The sequence below is a fragment of the Rutidosis leptorrhynchoides genome, chromosome 2 (assembly GCF_046630445.1).
Source record: "Rutidosis leptorrhynchoides isolate AG116_Rl617_1_P2 chromosome 2, CSIRO_AGI_Rlap_v1, whole genome shotgun sequence".
Lineage (NCBI taxonomy): Eukaryota > Viridiplantae > Streptophyta > Magnoliopsida > Asterales > Asteraceae > Rutidosis > Rutidosis leptorrhynchoides.
In genome coordinates this window covers 507,586,762-507,606,133 of record NC_092334.1, presented here as the reverse complement: position 1 = coordinate 507,606,133, position 19,372 = coordinate 507,586,762, and positions in this window count along the sequence as shown.

The following is a 19,372-nucleotide window of genomic DNA, read 5'->3' as shown; positions in this document are numbered from 1 at the left end:
ATTAATTTTTTTGCCTACTTTAACAGTGTTGGCGGATAACGGTGGTTGTGACTGGCAGAATTTGCGACGACGATGGCATTGAAAATAGCCACCAGTTGTAAAGATCTATATATTTTGTTTAGATCGGTGTTTATATCAATAGTTTTGTTTAAATTTTTGTTTTTGGTGTGGCTATGATTAACAGCTATTGATGGCGTTAGTCGCGTCGAAAGTGGACACTGGTTGTAACAACTTTGATGGTTGAAATATTGAAAATAAGGAAAATAAAAATAAAAACAACTCAAATAGTTGGTGTCTTTAATTTCTTAAATAAGTAAATGGATGATGACGTCATCCTCTAAAGTCTACTTAAATTATTGTTCATAAGTTTTGCCTTTTAAATAAGAGTTTTTAATTTCTTAAATAAGTAAATGGATGATGACGTCATCCTCTAAAGTCTACTTAAATTATTGTTCATAAGTTTTGCCTTTTAAATAAGAGTGAAATATATTAATATTCAATATTATAAACTATGTATTATATAATTATATAAATAAATATAATTATAATAATAATACGATATAAATTAAAAATTATATTATAATATTTTATATAAGTTATAAATTATATTATTATTGTAAATATAATATAATAATAAATTATAGTTATATTATATATAATCATGGACACAAGATCTATCAAAAAAAGACAATAAAACATCACCGAACACACTTTGACTGCTATGAATTCCGACGAAAAACATAAACATAGTGGCCCACCAAACTCCCATATGGTCGAAATGCAGGAAAAATGAAACGTGAGCCAAAACTTACAAAGAGGGAAAAGATATATAGTAAAAACGAAAAACAACCTTCACCAATGCATACAGATGTACTCCTTCGTCTAGTCCAAGATTAATGTTTCTTCATCGTAGGAATCTGGTGTTCTCCGGCCTCACTTTTACCTTAGTCATACAATGAACACTGTTTGTTTTATGGTTTTCTAGTTTTCTAGTGTTCTGTTAATGGAGAGTGTTTAGTGTTTTTTTTTTTTGTTGCTTTTAGGTTTTTGTTTCATGGCTGCTCACGTGTGGTGGTGGAAGCTTTTTTCCCCGTACGGCTGACTTTTTGGCCCGAATTGCAATATTTTATTTATGGTGATATTTAGATCCTTCTCTCTGGTGCTACTTCGATCGATGGTTAGTGGTTATGTTTGAGTTTTAATTTTTTGTTGCGGTGGTGGTCCATGTTCTCCTGCCCGTCGGCGTTGGTTTATTTTGCAATCGATATTTAGGTTACCTTGTTGACCCGTTAGAAATAGTGTAGTTTTCTCGCGAACTATGTTTTTACTCTGTTGATGGGGCCATTTGTTTTATATTTACGCTAATTTGTCATTTGTTTGCCTTGGTTTGTATTCTCTTTGTATCGGTTCTACTTGTTAATATTCGAATATGTTTCATATTTTGTTTTTTCGACAAAAGAATTTACTAAGAGTTCGGAAAAAAATATTAATTGCAACAATTCTCAAAATCTATTAATGAGGAGATCTTCTCCTCATTTTATCATGATATCTGTTTACAACGAGGATCGCTTTGCTGCGGGATTGTTTTGATAGATTATAAGTCGGTTAATTTCACATAATAAGAAAGGTTAACGGGTGGTTAACTTAAGTAGGCGATATCTATCAAATTACACATGTTTATCTTCAGGATATTTGCTAACACTTGCCTCGATTTGCCTCAGTTTGTGAACAAAAATGTAGAAAGTGTGTTATGGTTCAAGGCTAAAAGCCTTACTTGGTGTAAAATTGATCAAGTCTGGGCCAAAATGGTGATCAAGTCAAGAACCAGCTCGAAAGCAAATGGTGTGGCGCACCTTAAGGCCAAAGCAGCACACCATATCACTAAAATTGAGAAAATTCACATCAGAACTCCGAGAATCATTTGCAAGACTAATGGTGCGGCGCACCACCTCCAAGGCAAATGGTGCAGCGCACCTACGCTGAGATGAGTTCAGATTTAAACACGCTCTATGTGGAATGAACTTGTGGAATACTTGCTTGTTGCAATAATGATCGGGTTATAGTTTCCCATGATTTGTGTAATGACCCGACTTTTTCGACTTATATTTATGCTTTATACTTTCACGAATCTGCCTATTTGTGCGTACTGAGCTAGATTATATTCTGGGATCATTATCCATGTTAATTACTTTCGTTAATATCTTAAAATGTGTTATTAAGTACTTAATTACTTAACTTGATCCTCGAATGATTTTATGACCGTTGGTGTCACTAGTCGTTTAGAACGAGATATGTACTTGGTACACGTTAAACTTTTGTCATAATTGGAGTGTTATGACTACTTAATCCTAATTGTTATTTCTAAATGACAATTACTTAGCGTGGCGGTTGCTTAATTACGCTTAGTGTTTTATTAATGCACACTAGTTAGTCTTAATGGACTTATCACCTTAATAGACTTAGTTTATCAAAGGCCCACCCTACTCTAGCTAATGGACTAGTTTGTTAGCCCATCTTAATGGACATATGATCCATTAAGACATAAGACAAGACCCATTAAGTGTTAAGACAAATTTACTAGCATGCTTGTGTACCATTCCTTATCTTTTAACTCCATGCACCATGCTAGCCAACATGCAAACATCACCTTGTACCACCACCCATGCCAAGCCAAATGGTCCCCCCATGCTTGTAAACCGTCGGCCTACAATACACCACCACCACTCTCATTTTTTTTTTTTCAAACTTCATTTCATTTCTCAAAACACACACACAATTCTCTCTAGTTCTCACTCTAGTTTCTCACTCTAAAAATACTTAAGAAAACTTGTAAGTTTTCTTGAAAGTTTTCTTGAATTTCTATCTTCTTTTTCCTTCCTTTTTTGTAAATCATCATCATCATGTTCAAAGATTCAAGTTTTGTAACTTGAATCTTCATATATCTTGTAACTTCAAACTTTAGTTGAAGAAGATGTAAGAACATGGAGGATTCAAGCTCTTTAACTTTGAATCTTCATTACTTTGTTAGATCTAAGCTCATAGCTTAAGATCTCTTTATTTTTGTTAAAGGATCAAAACTTATGTTTATGATCTTCATGTAACTTGTAGATCTAGCTTTTTGCTTTAAGGATCTTCAAGAATATTAGAGATCCAAGCTTTCTAGCTTGAGGTTTCTACAACAAGTTTGTTAAAAGATCAAGTTTATTAACTTATGATCTTTTTTAATTTGTTTTACTTTAATCTTGTAACTTGTGTTTTCATTAAACAAATATACAAGCTTTCTAGCTTGAAGTCTCATAAGTATTGTTAAGAGATTCAAGCTTTCTAGCTTAGGGTTTCATTATTTTGTTTGATCTAAGTCACCGGCGGATCTTTGTACGCGGATCTTTGTAGAGACAAAAGGGGGCTATAGCCACCCTACATTTTTTAGTTAGAAGTGCAATTTTATTATATGAAAAGGGTAAAAAAAAAATATAGGTAATTTAATAGCCCTCTTAAATTTGCATCTTTGATTTCCTTTTTTGAGAACTGGAAACTCAACTATCCCCACAGTGTGACTGTCCGTTTTTCCTCATCCATAAAAGTTTCCTTTTTATATGATTTTTTCCATACTCCAAGTCTGCAAAAACAAAAGTAATACATATAGTGGTTTGTAAAAGAACAAATGTTGTCACTACTTGTGTGTGTTGTCACTACTTGGCTCAATTGTCAACATTCAACAAACCTAAATTAAATAAATCGAGGTATGTTTATATATATTTTATATTTTATATTTATTATATTGCATTTAGAATTCAAGAATTGAAAATCGTTTCTGTTTTTTAGAAGAACATTTGTGTTCAGGAGTAATAAAATTAGAGGTTGTTATATTTACAATTTGAGGTTGTTATAATTAGATGTTTTTAGAATTGCAAATTGTTTCTGTCCTATAGTTCTAAATAAAATTAGAGGTTGTCATGTTGACAATTTGATGTATATATTTCTAAAGTGCAGGAGTGCTTATTATGAATTAATAATTTGAGGTGGTTAATATTCGCCCTCCTACTCATAAATTTCAAGTTCCGTCACTGATCTAAGTTATGTAACTTATGGTCATCCAACTTGTTAAAACAAAAGCTCATTAGCTTATATTCATTCTACTTTGTAAAAATCTAAGTTTTATAACTTAAGGTTTTGTAAAAGTTGAAAGTCTAAGTTCTATAACTTAGGGTTTCACCTAGAACACAAGATCTAGACTTTTTAGCCTAAGGTCTTCAATATTTAGCTAAGATCTAAGTTCTATAACTTAAGGTCTTGCTTGTTTGGTTTGAATCCAAGTTTGTAGCTTTAAATTTCAAATAGAACTTGTACTTGTGTCGAAACTAAGAACTTGATGTAACTTTGGTTCATCATCCTTCTAAAACTCTCAAGTGAGTTGTACTTCTTTTCTTAGTCTTGACATTGTGTGTTGATGGTTAAAACTTGGTCAAAATGATGCTAAAACATCAAGGAGTTGTACACTTGAGGCTTATACGCATCAAGGATGAGAACCGTGATAAGCATCAAACATGAAGAAATCCACTGGAGCACTTGTATCTGTTTTTCAGGGTCTGATCTGACTCCTGGAGCTTCTGGAAAATTGATTTTCAGAAAGTTCGGGATGTGTAGATGACTTTTCGTTTAAGACTCACCTAAATCCGATATACGGTTTAGGATTTATAGTCTTCCAAAGTTCACTACGCCTTTGTAACGACGTGCTGAAATTTCTGACCTACTCGCGCTTTAACCATCGCCACGGTCAAACGACATCGAGTTAGGATCTGAATTTTGTACAGCGGTAAGAGGACTCACAAACGGAGCCTTAGCCACTGGTCGCGCGTCATTTCAGTTTATGTAGAGGTCGTAGAGGCTGTTCGAATTTAGCTTTTTGTTTCGACCTCTATTCTTGTTGAAAACTTACTTTATCTTTTACGTATGATGATAATGATAATACTTAAGACTTAAGTTACTTACTTTTAAACTTTTTGGGACGATTTACTGACTTAGTAATCATTGACTTAGGTTGAGGACCTTTGGACCGACTTACTACTTGCTTACATTTTCATATCGACTTTACCACACATTCACTGTGAGTTATAGCTCCCTTTTTACTTTAACTATTTTTTGGACTGAGAATATATGCGCTTTTTATGTTTTACATACTAGACACGAGTACTTTAACTTTATATATGTGTGGGTGACATAACGGTACAAATTTCCCCTTAGCTCGGTAACGTTTAGTCATTGGTTTATGAACTGGTGAACGCGAATCTTAGATATGGATCCATAGGGTTTGACATCCCCACTCAGACTAGTTGCGCTAGCATTTAATGGGTGTTTAATACTTCGTCTATTTTAATACACTCGCCAAGTGTACTTTTAGGGGGTGATATATTATATTTCCTTGTTAAGTAGTTACCAAGTGCTCACGGTTAAACATATACTTTTCATACTGTTTTGAATACAAAATCTCGTGGTCTACATTACATTGTTGTTTACAATAAAACTATAGCTCACCAACATTCGTGTTGACTTTTTAAAGCATGTTATTTCTCAGGTGCTTAGACGAAATTGATTCCGCTGTAATAGACTTGCTGTGTTAGACTTCCGCTGCATTGTTAGAGATGTCTCCTAGTCATGGACTTTTTACTTTGCATTCACTACTTATGTTATTTTCGAACCATGGTTATGTAATAACCTTAGTGTCACGTAATTTTGTTAATGCTTTCTATTCGTAGAAGCACGTTACTTTTGTAAAATATTTGTCGTTAGAAAAACGTTATCTTTTTATGAATGCAAAACCTTGTTTTAAACAGCATGTAGTGTTATACCGTGTAATGGACCTGTTGTTGATGATCCGTATCATGATGGTTTTGGACGGGGCATCACAATTTGTGTGTCTATTTGTTAAGTGTTATACTAGTGTGTATCCGACAACACATTGGTAGGTGAAATTTTTTGATAGTTAATGGTCCATTAAATTTGACGGTTAAAAAGGTGGATGATTGATAATTGAATATTTTAATAAATGTCTGGTTTATGTATCCGTAATAAACCTTATTTTATTTAAAAAAATTATAATCGGTACAAACGCAACATATTTGAATGAAATTTTATTAAACTCATTATGAGGTGAAATGAAAGATGTAGGACAAAGTATGGCAAAAACATCCTCTTTATCCTGGTCATACGCAACATATATATTTCTTAAAAAAAAAAAATATTTACTCATGTTTCATCAAAAAATACGGAGTATACTTCTACTCTGTATTTGTCTCTCAACATATTATATATCTTTCTCCTACTTTTCATCACCCACTCTCCTCTTAATAACTACCACCACCTCCAAAGCCCACCATCATCCGTCGACACAATCCTTTCAACCACCGTCCAAACACCACCACCTAAACATCACCGTCAAGAAGGTTGTTATGGTAGTAGGATTTCGATGGTGGTTGTGGTTGGAGATCGAGCCATCCCACCAATGGCGGGACTACGAAGGGACGGGGGAGGGCGGTGGGCTCCCAAAATATTTACGGAATAGTGTAAATTTGGTAGTATTCTAAGGTTATTATTTGTATTGTGATGCCTCGTACAAAACCATCGTGTACGAATCATCAACAACGGGATCATTACAAGGTCAAACACTATATGCTATTTCAAAATACGTTTGCATTCATGATAAAAGGTGACGTCATAACTAACGTCGAATGTTTTACATCAAAAGTATGCTTCAATGAATAGAAGCATGGATAATAGTACGTGACCCCAATGGTCGTTACAAATCATAGTTTCAAAAGTAATTAAGTTTGAATGCAAGACAAAGTAGTTCATGCGGTGACATCTCTAAAGTAGCGGGTGTCTACAGCAAGACTAGTACACAGCGGAAGCAACCTTAAGCACCTGAGAAAAACATGCTTAAAAATGCCAACACAAAGGTTAGTGAGCTATAGTTTAAGTATAACAGTAATGTAAGGTAGGCCATGAGATTTCAGTGCTACAAATAGCGTTTCAAAACAGTATGATAAAGTATATGTTTAACCGTGGGCACTTGGTAACTAACTTAACGTTTATACCCCCTGAAAGTACACTTGGCAAGTGCGTATGATTACGAAGTATTAATCACTCGTTAAATGCTAGTGCGACTAGCCCGAGTGGGGATGTCAAACCCTATGGATCCATATCTAAGATTCGCGTTCACCGGTTCAAAAACCAATGACTAAACGTTACCGAGCTAAAGGGAATGTTTATGCCGTTGTATAACCTACAAATATATAAGTTTTATGTACTCGTGCCTAGTATGTAAAACATAAAATGCGCATGTATTCTCAGTTCCCAAAATAGTTAAAGTAAAAAGGGATGCTATAACTCATAGTGTTAAAGTAGTGGTAAAGTCGAGTCGGGAAGTAAGCAAGTACGTTTGTCCAAAAGGTCCTCAACCTAAGTCAAATATTACTAAGTCAGTAAATCGTCCCAAAAGGTTTAGAAGTAAGTAAATTAGGTCTTAAAGGTCATCATCATTCATCATCAAACAAAAGGTGTAAAGTAAGTTTCGTTTATGAAAGAAGTTTAAAACAAAGGCTGATTTTGATCAGTCACCACGGTGTCGATACCTACTGAAATAAGGTGAGACCAGTGGACATAGATCCGTATATGAGTACTTTAGTTGTGGTAAAAATTCCAGAAGCAAACTCATCTTCGTTTGACCGTGGCGACGGTTTAAGTGCGAGTAGGTCAGAATTTTCTGCACAACGTTAAAAGGACCTAGTGACGATCGGAGGGCCATAAATCCTAAACCGTAACTCGGATTAAGACGAGTCTTAAATAAAAAGTTATCTACTCGAACAGAGCTATCTGAATATCATAGTTACAGTACAGAAAACAGAAGGGTCAGTAGGTTCCAGTGGTTCTTGGTGCTCGATGCTTATCACGGTTCTCATCCTTGATGCATATAGCTTCAAGTGTACAACTCGTTGATGTGTTTGCATCATTTTCACTAAGGTTTGACCATCATAACACTTGTGTAAGTCTAAGATATGTAGCACAACTCATTTAAGTATTGCAAGTGTTTTGATGAACCAAAGTTACATCAAAGTCTTAGATTTAACACATGCATGAAATATAAAAGTATTATTGAACTACAACTTGAAAGTAAACTAACTAATCAAGATCTTAAGTTGTAGAACATAGTTCTTAGTTTGATCTTGAAGATCTAAGACCCAAAAGTCTTGATCTAAAGTTATTAAGTTAATTCTATGTTCTTGAACTTTTTAAAGTTAATCTTTAGTTCAAGAAAAGTGAGATCAAAGTTAACTTGTAACACTTGACCATTTACAACCAAAATCACGATTTTTAAAAGATGAACAAATGAGGAAATAAACTAATTACACAAGTAGTAAGTTCATGGGTTTCATACTTTTAAAGATTCAAGCCTAAGTCTTGATCTTTAGAAAGTAAACTTTTAAGTTTACTTCATGAACACAAGTATGACTTACAACACATGGACTTTCTTTCTTGTAACATATAATATGTAGAACATAAACTAGAGAGTTTTGTTCTTGCATGTTCTTGTAAATACAAGATAAAATGAAGAATAAACTAAAGAGTTTGATTCTTGATAACTAATGAGTTATAACTAACAAAGACATGTAACAAAATAACAACAATGAACAAGTAACTAGTCAACAACATAAAACAAGTGGTGATGATGATGATTATGTGTGTGTGTGTGTGTGTGTTCGGTTTTTGCAAGGAAAAAAAGAGAAGAAAAATGCTCAAGATACTTACAAGTAGAGAGCAAGAATGAGAGAAGAAGTTTGAGAGAAAAATGCTAGTAAGTGTGTGTAAAAGTGGAGTGGTAGAATGGTAGTAATAGGTAGTCAAAGTTTGAAACCAAAAATAACCTCCAAGACCACTATGGCTGTGAGGTTCCCATCACCAATGGGGGAGGAGGATGTCCACTAAGTCTTGCATGCTCTTTGACTCAAAGTTTGGTAATTAAGGGTGCATGCATGAGGGTAAGGTGCAAGTAAGTGGTAACTAGATTCTTACTAAGTTTATTCATCTAGGTTAATCCTAAAGTAATACTTACATGGGTAATGGGCTAATAAGTCCATTAGGGTGAGTAGGGTGGGCTCTTAAGTCCACTAACATTAATCAAGGTCCAAGTTCACGTAACTAACAAGTTAATCCAATTATAGCCCAAGTAATTAACTAGTAGTCATAATTAATTAAAAATGATTAATAGAAATTAATCATGAATGTAAATAATATTTGAAAGTATTATTCGTGTAATGTACGCGTGCCACAAAGACGTTTCGGGCAATCAAAGTTAATCGCGGTAACAAGTAAGCGTATATAAACAATACATTTAATAAATCGCAAGTATTAATAATAATAATAATTAATAAATAACGTTGGAAAAATCCAGGGTCGTTACATTACCCACCTGTTAAAGAAAATTTCGTCCCGAAATTTTAAGCTGATTGAGTAGAAGGAGCTGGGAAAAGGTGAGGATACTTCCGCATCATTTGATCCTCTCGTTCCCAAGTAAACTCAGGTCCCCGTTTGGCATTCCATCGTACTCGGATGATCGAAATCTTGTTGCGTTTCAAAGTTTTGATCTCACGATCCATAATCTCGACAGGTTCTTCCACAAAGTGGAGTTTGTCATCAATCGTAAGTTCTTCCAGAGGTATGATAAGTTCTGGTGCAGCAAGACACTTCTTCAAGTTTGACACGTGGAAGGTAGGGTGAACTGAGCTCAATTGCGTTGGAAGATCCAAACGGTAAGCAACGGGTCCAACACGTTCCAAGATTTCAAAAGGACCAATGTATCGTGGGTTTAACTTTCCAAGTTTTCCAAAACGGATCACACTCTTCCAAGGTGCAACCTTCAGCATTACACGGTCACCCACGTTGAACTCAAAGTCTTTACGTTTAAGGTCTGCGTAACTCTTTTGACGATCACAGGCAGTCTTAAGTCTCGCTTGAATCTGAGCAATCTTCTCCGTTGTTTCGTGGACTACCTCGGGTCCGGTGATTTGCTTTTCGCCTACTTCGGCCCAACAAATAGGAGATCGTTACTTGCGGCCATACAATGCTTCAAAAGGTGCAGCGTTAATACTCGAGTGATAACTGTTGTCCAAGTACGGCTTGCAGACACGATTCATAAGGTCAATAAATACGGCAGGTGCGTTGGTCAAACCGCATAACGAGAAATTCATAATGACCATATCAGGTTCTGAATTCAGTTTTCATTACGTCGCTTTCCTTCACCCTCAATTGGTGATAACCGGATCACAAATCGATCTTTGAGTAAACGCTCGATCTTTGCAGCTGATCAAAAAGATCATCAATTTGTGGGAGAGGATACTGATTCTGGATAGTCAATTTGTTGAGTTCATGGTAGTCGATACACATACGGAAGGATTCATCCTTCTTCTTCACAAACAGAACAGGTGCGCCCCACGGCGAAGAGCTTGGTTGAATGAATCCTCGGTCTAGTAGTTCTTGTAGTTGACTTTGTAACTCTTGCATCTCTAAAGGTGCGAGTTGATAAGGTGCGCGAGCTACAGGTGCAGCTCCTGGCACTAAGTCAATATGAAACTCTACTGTTCTCGGTGGCGGTAATCCAGGTAATTCCTCTGGAAAGACATCGGAAAACTCGTTCACAACACGAACATCGTTCACACTTTTCTCCTCGATTTCTACCTTTTTCACATGTGCTAGAACAGCAAGACGTCCCTTCTTCATGATCTTTTGCGCTATCACGCAAATGATGAGGTTCAGCTTCGAGGTACATCTCTCTCCATAAATAACCAGTGGTTCGCCATCTCCTTGTGGTATACGGAGATCTTTATCTCCACAAATAATATCGGCCCTTACTTTGGTCAACCAATCCATGCCGACGATCACGTCAAAACTTCCCAGTTTGATAGGTATCAAGTCAATTTCGAAATCCGCACCAGCTATACTAATAATAGCATACGCCTCATCAATACCTTGTGCCTGTGCCATGGTGTTCCACCACGTGAGGGCGCCATCAGATAGCGTGCAGGAAGCAAATTTGGTTTTGTTGGACTCGGAACAGTTGCTGACTCGGAATACTGATTCAAGCTTTTCAAACCATCTTGTGAGACCAACAGGCCCCTCAGTTCCGCTGAAGTTATGTGGTTTACAGCTCTGGAATTCCTTGTAAGTACACCCATCACGGTTGGGCTGATTAACTACTTGAACTTGTGGTTGCATTTCCGCAAGTGCTGCGGCTACACGTTCCTGGATCATCTCTTCAATTTGAGCAGCAGTAGGTGTGGATCGACCGTTAGCCATGACGTTCTAAACAAAAATTTTGACTCAAGTCAAAATTCAGCATGCAATATGTAATAATATTGTTTATAACAACCAACATGAAAACAGCACAACACATGTTGATTAAGCAACGCAATTAGATATAAGTACCACAAAACCATGATACGGTAACGTAAATAGAACACTTGTGCAAAAAGTAAACAACACAAAGTTTCCATTCATTAATAATAAGTTTCATACATTCGCATAAGTTCGTACATTACATAAGTAATACATAAAACTACCACTAGGTTACACAATGAAATCTAAATACAAAAGCCCTACGGTGACGGTGGGTGAAGGATGTCCATAACATGGGACATCTGCTCCTCAAGCTCAGCTACCCTAGCACGGAGGGTTTCCATCTCCCTTGTCAATTCCTCGACGGTGGGAGATGGTGGGGTAGGCGGTGCTGGCGGTGCAGGTGGTGCCGGTGGTGCAGGTGATGCTGATGTAGACAGTCCGGCTCCAGAAATAGTCAGTGCGTAACGGGGTGCCTTACGCACGAGTGGGTCGACAGGGTATGGCACAAGCCGCTTACGGGCGGTAACCCTACGACGCCGACCAAAAGCGTCAGTGAAAGCTCGCCCTCCGTTGATTCCCGGAATAATAGTGTCGTTGAAACGGTACCGCTTCTTCGACGGGGTGGAGGGTGGCTGAACAGGTGCATCAGGGTCCTCCTCGTCGGAGTCATCGCTACTAGAGTCATCTGTGGGTGAATCATCGAATAAAGGATCATCAGAATCATGCGTAGGTGGCTGCACAGGTGGCTGGACTGGCTCTCCTCGAGCGGCCATCATTTGTTTGTATCTAGCGGGTCCGATAGGAATGAGGCGTCCATCAGAGGCGCGTCGGCACCAATGGCGATACCGGTTACGGAACGGACCTTCCCCGAATTCCGCGGGAATCAAAATCTCACCGGAGCGGGACTGTGACACCGAGGGTCCGGGGACAGATGGAGCTGGAATCTCCGGAGGCTCCTGGGTTCCGTTAGCAGTAACCACTGGGGTTGGCGTATGGTTGCTAGCTCCGGAGGATGAAGCGTCGGGATCACTAGTGGGTTGCGGGATCGGTGTGTCGGCAGCAATAGCAGGTGGGGTGGCTGACGAGTTTGAACTGCCCAAAATGATAGCTGGTGGAATATCCGACATCTGAACAATGAAAAATAAATTTTCCATGTCAGTAAGTCATGAAGCAAGCACGTATTAGGCCAACGGTCTAAATCATGTATAACGGTAAATAGCATGGCAATAACAGTAAATCGTACAGAAGTAGCATGCAATCGAAAGCTGATAATAGCATGCAGTAGTGAAATCATGTAATAGCACACGACATATAGTAGTAAAAGTAAGCAATAGCATGCGATAAGTTCAGCGGAAACAAGTAAACTAGCAAGTTGTAGATTGGTCCTATTAGTGAATCCTACTCGGGTCGGTCTTAGACTCACTAATGCAACCTAATTCCCTACAACCAATGCTCTGATACCAAATGTGATACCCCGTACAAAACCTTCATGTACGAATCATCAACAACAGGATCATTACAAGGTCAAACACTATATGCTATTTCAAAATACGTTTGCATTCATGATAAAAGGTGACGTCATAACTAACGTCGAATATTTTACATCAAAAGTATACTTCAATGAATAGAAGCAAGGATAATAGTACGTGACCCCAATGGTCATTACAAATCATAGTTTCAAAAGTAATTAAGTTTGAATGCAAGACAAAGTAGTTCATGCGGTGACATCTCTAAAGCAGCGGGTGTCTACAGCAAGACTAGTACACAGCGGAAGCAACCTTAAGCACCTGAGAAAAACATGCTTAAAAACGTCAACACAAAGGTTGGTGAGCTATAGTTTAAGTATAACAGTAATGTAAGGTAGGCCACGAGATTTCAGTGCTACAAAGAGCTTTTCAAAATAGTATGATAAAGTATATGTTTAACCGTGGGCACTTGGTAACTAACTTAACGTTTATACCCCTTGAAAGTACACTTGGAAAATGCGTATGATTACGAAGTATTAATCACTCGTTAAATGCTAGCGCGACTAGCCCGAGTGGGGATGTCAAACCCTATGGATCCATATCTAAGATTCGCGTTCACCGGTTCAAAAACCAATGACTAAACGTTACCAAGCTAAAGGGAATGTTTATGCCGTTGTATAACCCACACATATATAAGTTTTAAGTACTCATGCCTAGTATGTAAAACGTAAAATGCGCATGTATTCTCAGTTCCCAAAATAGTTAAAGTAAAAAGGGATGCTATAACTCACAGTGTTAAAGTAGTGGTAAAGTCGAGTCGGGAAGTAAGCAAGTACGTTTGTCCAAAAGGTACTCAACCTAAGTCAAATATTACTAAGTCAGTAAATTGTCCCAAAAGGTTTAGAAGTAAGTAAATTAGGTCTTAAAGGTCATCATCATTCATCATCAAACAAAAGGTGTAAAGTAAGTTTCGTTTATGAAAGAAGTTTAAAACAAAGGCTGACTTTGATCAGTCACCACGGCCTCTATACCTACTGAAATAAGGTGAGACTAGTGGCCATGGCTCCTTATATGAGTCCTTTAGTTGTGGTAAAAATTCCAGAAGCAAACTCGTCTTCGTTTGACCGTGAGGACGGTTTAAGTGCGAGTAGGTCAGAATTTTCTGCACAACGTTAAAAGGACCTAGTGACGATCGGAGGTCCATAAATCCTAAACCGTAACTCGGATTAAGACGAGTCTTAAATGAAAAGTTATCTACTCGAACAGATCTATCTGAATATCACAGTTACAGTAGCCCAGGTTGTTCTGATCAGACCCAGATTACATAAAACAGAAGGGTCAGTAGGTTCCGGTGGTTCTTGGTGCTCGATGCTTATCACGGTTCTCATCCTTGATGCATATAGCTTCAAGTGTACAACTCGTTGATGTGTTTGCATCATTTTCACCAAGGTTTGACCATCATAACACTTGTGTAAGTCTAAGACATGTAGCACAACTCATTTAAGTGTTGCAAGTGTTTTGATGAACCAAAGTTACATCAAAGTCTTAGATTTAACACATGCATGAAATATAAAAGTATTATTGAACTACAACTTGAAAGTAAACTAACTAATCAAGATCTTAAGTTGTAGAATATAGTTCTTAGTTTGATCTTGAAGATCCAAGACCCAAAAGTCTTGATCTAAAGTTATTAAGTTAATTCTATGTTCTTGAACTTTTTAAAGTTAATCCTTAGTTCAAGAAAAATGAGATCAAAGTTAACTTGTAACACTTGACCATTCAACCAAAATCACGATTTTTAAAATATGAACAATTGAGAAAATAAACTAATTACACAAGTAGTAAGTTCATGGGTTTCATACTTTTAAAGATTCAAGCCTAAGTCTTGATCTTTAGAAAGTAAACTTTTAAGTTTACTTCATGAACACAAGTATGACTTACAACACATGGACTTTCTTTCTTGTAACATATAATATGTAGAACATAAACTAGAGAGTTTTGTTCTTGCATGTTCTTGTAAATATAAGATAAAATGAAGAATAAACTAAAGAGTTTGATTCTTGATAACTAATGAGTAATAACTAACAAAGACATGTAACAAAATAACAACAATGAACAAGTAACTAGTCAACAACATAAAACAAGTGATGATGATGATTATGTGTGTGTGTGTGTGTTCGGTTTTTGCAAGAAAAAAAAGAGAAGAAAAATGCTCAAGATACTTACAAGTAGAGAGCAAGAATGAGAGAAGAAGTTTGAGAGAAAAATGCTAGTAAGTGTGTGTAAAAGTGGAGAGGTAGAATGGTAGTAATAGGTAGTCAAAGTTTGAAACCAAAAACAACCTCCAAGGCCACTATGGCCGTGAGGTTCCCATCACCAATGGGGGAGGAGGATGTCCACTAAGTCTTGCATGCTCTTTGACTCAAAGTTTGGTAATTAAGGGTGCATGCATGGGGGTAAGGTGCAAGTAAGTGGTAACTAGATTCTTACTAAGTTTATTCATCTAGGTTAATCCTAAAGTAATACTTACATGGGTAATGGGCTAATAAGACCATTAGGGTGAGTAGGGTGGGCTCTTAAGTCCACTAACATTAATCAAGGTCCAAGTTCAAGTAACTAACAAGTTAATCCAATTATAGCCCAAGTAATTAACTAGTAGTCATAATTAATTAAAAATGATTAATAGAAATTAATCATGAATGTAAATAATATTTGAAAGTATTATTCGTGTAATGTACGCGTGCCACAAAGACGTTTCGGGCAATCAAAGTTAATCGCGGTAACAAGTAAGCGTATATAAACAATACATTTAATAAATCACAAGTATTAATAATAATAATAATTAATAAATAACGTTGAAAAAATCCAGGGTCGTTACATTACCCACCTGTTAAAGAAAATTTCGTCCCGAAATTTTAAGCTGAAGGAGTAGAAGGAGCTGGGAAAAGGTGAGGATACTTCCGCATCATTTGATCCTCTCGTTCCCAAGTAAACTCAGGTCCTCGTTTGGCATTTCATCGTACTCGGACGATCGGAATCTTGTTGCGTTTCAAAGTTTTGATCTCACGATCCATAATCTCGACAGGTTCTTCCACAAAGTGGAGTTTGTCATCAATCGTAAGTTCTTCCAGTGGTATGATAAGTTCTGGTGCAGCAAGACACTTCTTCAAGTTTGACACGTGGAAGGTAGGGTGAACTAAGCTCAATTGCGTTGGAAGATCCAAACGGTAAGCAACGGGTCCAACACGTTCCAAGATTTCAAAAGGACCAATGTATCGTGGGTTTAACTTTCCACGTTTTCCAAAACGGATCACACCCTTCCAAGGTGCAACCTTCAGCATTACACGGTCACCCACGTTGAACTCAAAGTCTTTACGTTTAAGGTCTGCGTAACTCTTTTGACGATCACGGGCAGTCTTAAGTGTAACGACCCGACTTTTTCGACTTGCTTTTGTGCCTTGTGTTTTTGCGAAACTGCGTATTTGTGCGTACTGTGTTACTTTATACTCTGGAAACTTGATTTACGTGGTTTACTTCCATTTATATGTTAAAACGTGCCTTAGAGTACGTAGGATACATAACTTGATCATTGGAAGCCTTTATAACCGTTAGTGTTATTTGACGTTTCGAATAAACCGCGAACTTGCGCGCACGTTTAACTTTTGTCATAATCGGAATATTATGACTGTGAAATATTAATTATTATTTTATAATAATAATTACCTGGGTTTTTGGATGCTTAATTACGCGTAGTAATTTAATTATGCACAATAGTTAGTCTTGTTGGACTTTCTACCTTGTTGGGCTCAAGCCCACCCTACTCTAGCTAGTGACCCAATTAATTAGCCCTTGTCCATGTCATCAATCCTTGTCAAATTCCTTGCTTATAAATACTAGCATTTGTCCATGTCATCAATCCTTGTCAAATTCCTTGCTTATAAATACTAGCCCTTGTCCATGTCATCAATCCTTGTCAAATTCCTTGCTTATAAATACTAGCCCTTGTCCATGTCATCAATCCTTGTCAAATTCCTTGCTTATAAATACTAGCCCTTGTCCATGTCATCAATCCTTGTCAAATTCCTTGCTTATAAATACTAGCCATTTACCTCTCATTCAAATCACTTGCTCATTTGGTTTTCACACACACTTGTTCTTTCTTTCTTCCCTTTCTAGTATTGCTTGTAAGTCTTCTTTTTCTTCTTCTTTTCCTTTCATTTTCGTGGCCATCATCATCATATTATGGAGATCAAAGTTCCTTTTAGCTTTGATCTTACTTATATCTTGTTGATTCAAACATGAATCTTTTAAGAACATGGAAGATTCAAGCTTTCTAGCTTTGAATCTTCACCAACTTTGTAGATTCATCTTTCTTTTACTTTAATCTTGTTATTTTGTGATACAGATTCAAACTTTTGTTTGTTATCTCCATATATCTTAAAGATCCAAGCTTTATGCTCCAAGATCTTCAAGAACACTAAAGGTTCAAGCTTTCTAGCTTTGTGACCTTATAAATTGTGTGAAAGGGATCCAAGCTCTCTAGCTTAGGGTTCCATCACCTCTTTCGACTTGGATCATGTTCATACTTGGTTGATTGATGTAAAGTTTGTAACTTTGTTTGTAAATAGGACTTGTAATTGTGTTAAGACTAAGGATATGATGTAACCTTGGTTCATCATCCATCTAAGACTCTTAAATGAGTTATGTTACCACTTGGTCTTAATATATTGTGTATTGATGCTAGAATCTTGGTCAAAAGTGATGCTAAACCATCAACGAGTTGTACACTTGAAGCTACAAGCATCAAGGATGAGAACCGTGATGAGCATCAAGCACCAAGAACCTCACCGGAGCACTTGTCCACTGATTTTCGTATCTTATCAGACCACCTGGGCTACTGGAAAGTTTATTTTCAGTTAGTTCGGTTTGAGTAGATGATTTTCCGTTTAGGCCTCGTCTTAATCCGAGTTACGGTTTAGGATTTATGGCCCTCCGAGAGTCACTACACCCTATTAACGTTGTGCTGAAATTTCTGACCTACTCTCACTTAAACCGTCGCCACGGTCAAACGAAGACGAGTTAGGTTCTGAAAATTGGTCAGCGGTTAGGGGACTCACATACAGAGCCATAGCCACTGACTATGCATCTTTTCGATTTACGTAGAGTTTACAGCAGCTGACCAAAGTCAGCCTATTGTTTCGATCTCTATTCTTGTCGAACTTACTTAGCTTTTATGATGATGAATGATGATGATGATGACACTTAAACTTATTTTATGCACTATTAGAATTTATAAAAACAACCTACTGACCTAGTAACCCTTGATTTAGGTTGAAGACCTTTCGGACCGACTTACTACTTGCGTACTTTCATTACCGACTTTACCGCTTTTATCACCGTGAGTTATAGCATTCCCTTTTTACTTTAACTTATTTTGGGAACTGAGAATACATGCGGATTTTATGTTTTACATACTAGGCACGAGTACTTAAACTTATATATGTGTGGGTTATACAAAGGCATAAACATTCCCTTTAGCTCGGTAACGTTTAATCATTGGTTTTTGAACCATGAACGCGAATCTTAGATATGGATCCATAGGGTTTGACATCCCCACTCGGGCTAGTCGCGCTAGCATTTAACGAGTGTTTAATACTTCGTAGACATACGCACTTGCCAAGTGTACTTTCAGGGGGTATAAACGTTAAGTTAGTTACCGAGTGCCCACGGTTATACATATACTTTATCATACTGATTTGAATTACTGATTTGAAACGCTTGTTTGAAGCACTGAAATCTCGTGGCCTACATTACATTACTGAATACAAACAAACTATAGCTCACTAACATTCTTGTTGACTTTTTAAGCATGTATTTCTCAGGTGTTTAGACGTTGTTGCTTCTGCTGTTAGCCTTGCTGTTCTAGTCTCGGTGTATAGACTTGCTGTTACAGACTTGCTGTGTTAGACTTCCGCTGCATTACTTAGAGATGTCTCAAGCATGAAACTTTTACTTTGCATTCCCAACTTATGTTATTTTCAAAACAATAGCTTTGTAATGACCTTAGTATCATGTACTCATGTTAATGTTTCCTATTCATCTTTTGTAAAACGTTATCTGTTCATGAATGCAAAACTGGTTTTCAAACAGCATATAGTGTTTGACCTTGTAATGATCCTGTTGTTGATGTACCGTACACGATGATTTTGTACGGGGCGTCACATTAAGTCTCGCTTGAATCTGAGCAATCTTCTCCGTTGTTTCGTGGACTACCTCGGGTCCGGTGATTTGCTTTTCGCCTACTTCGGCCTAACAAATAGGAGATCGGCACTTGCGACCATACAATGCTTCAAAAGGTGCAGCGTTAATACTCGAGTGATAACTGTTGTTGTAAGAGAATTCGGCGAGTGGCAAATTCCTTTCCCAGGCCTTTCTGAAATCAATGACACATGCACGCAACATGTCTTTCAAGGTCTGAATCGTACGTTCACTTTGCCCGTCGGTCTGTGGATGAC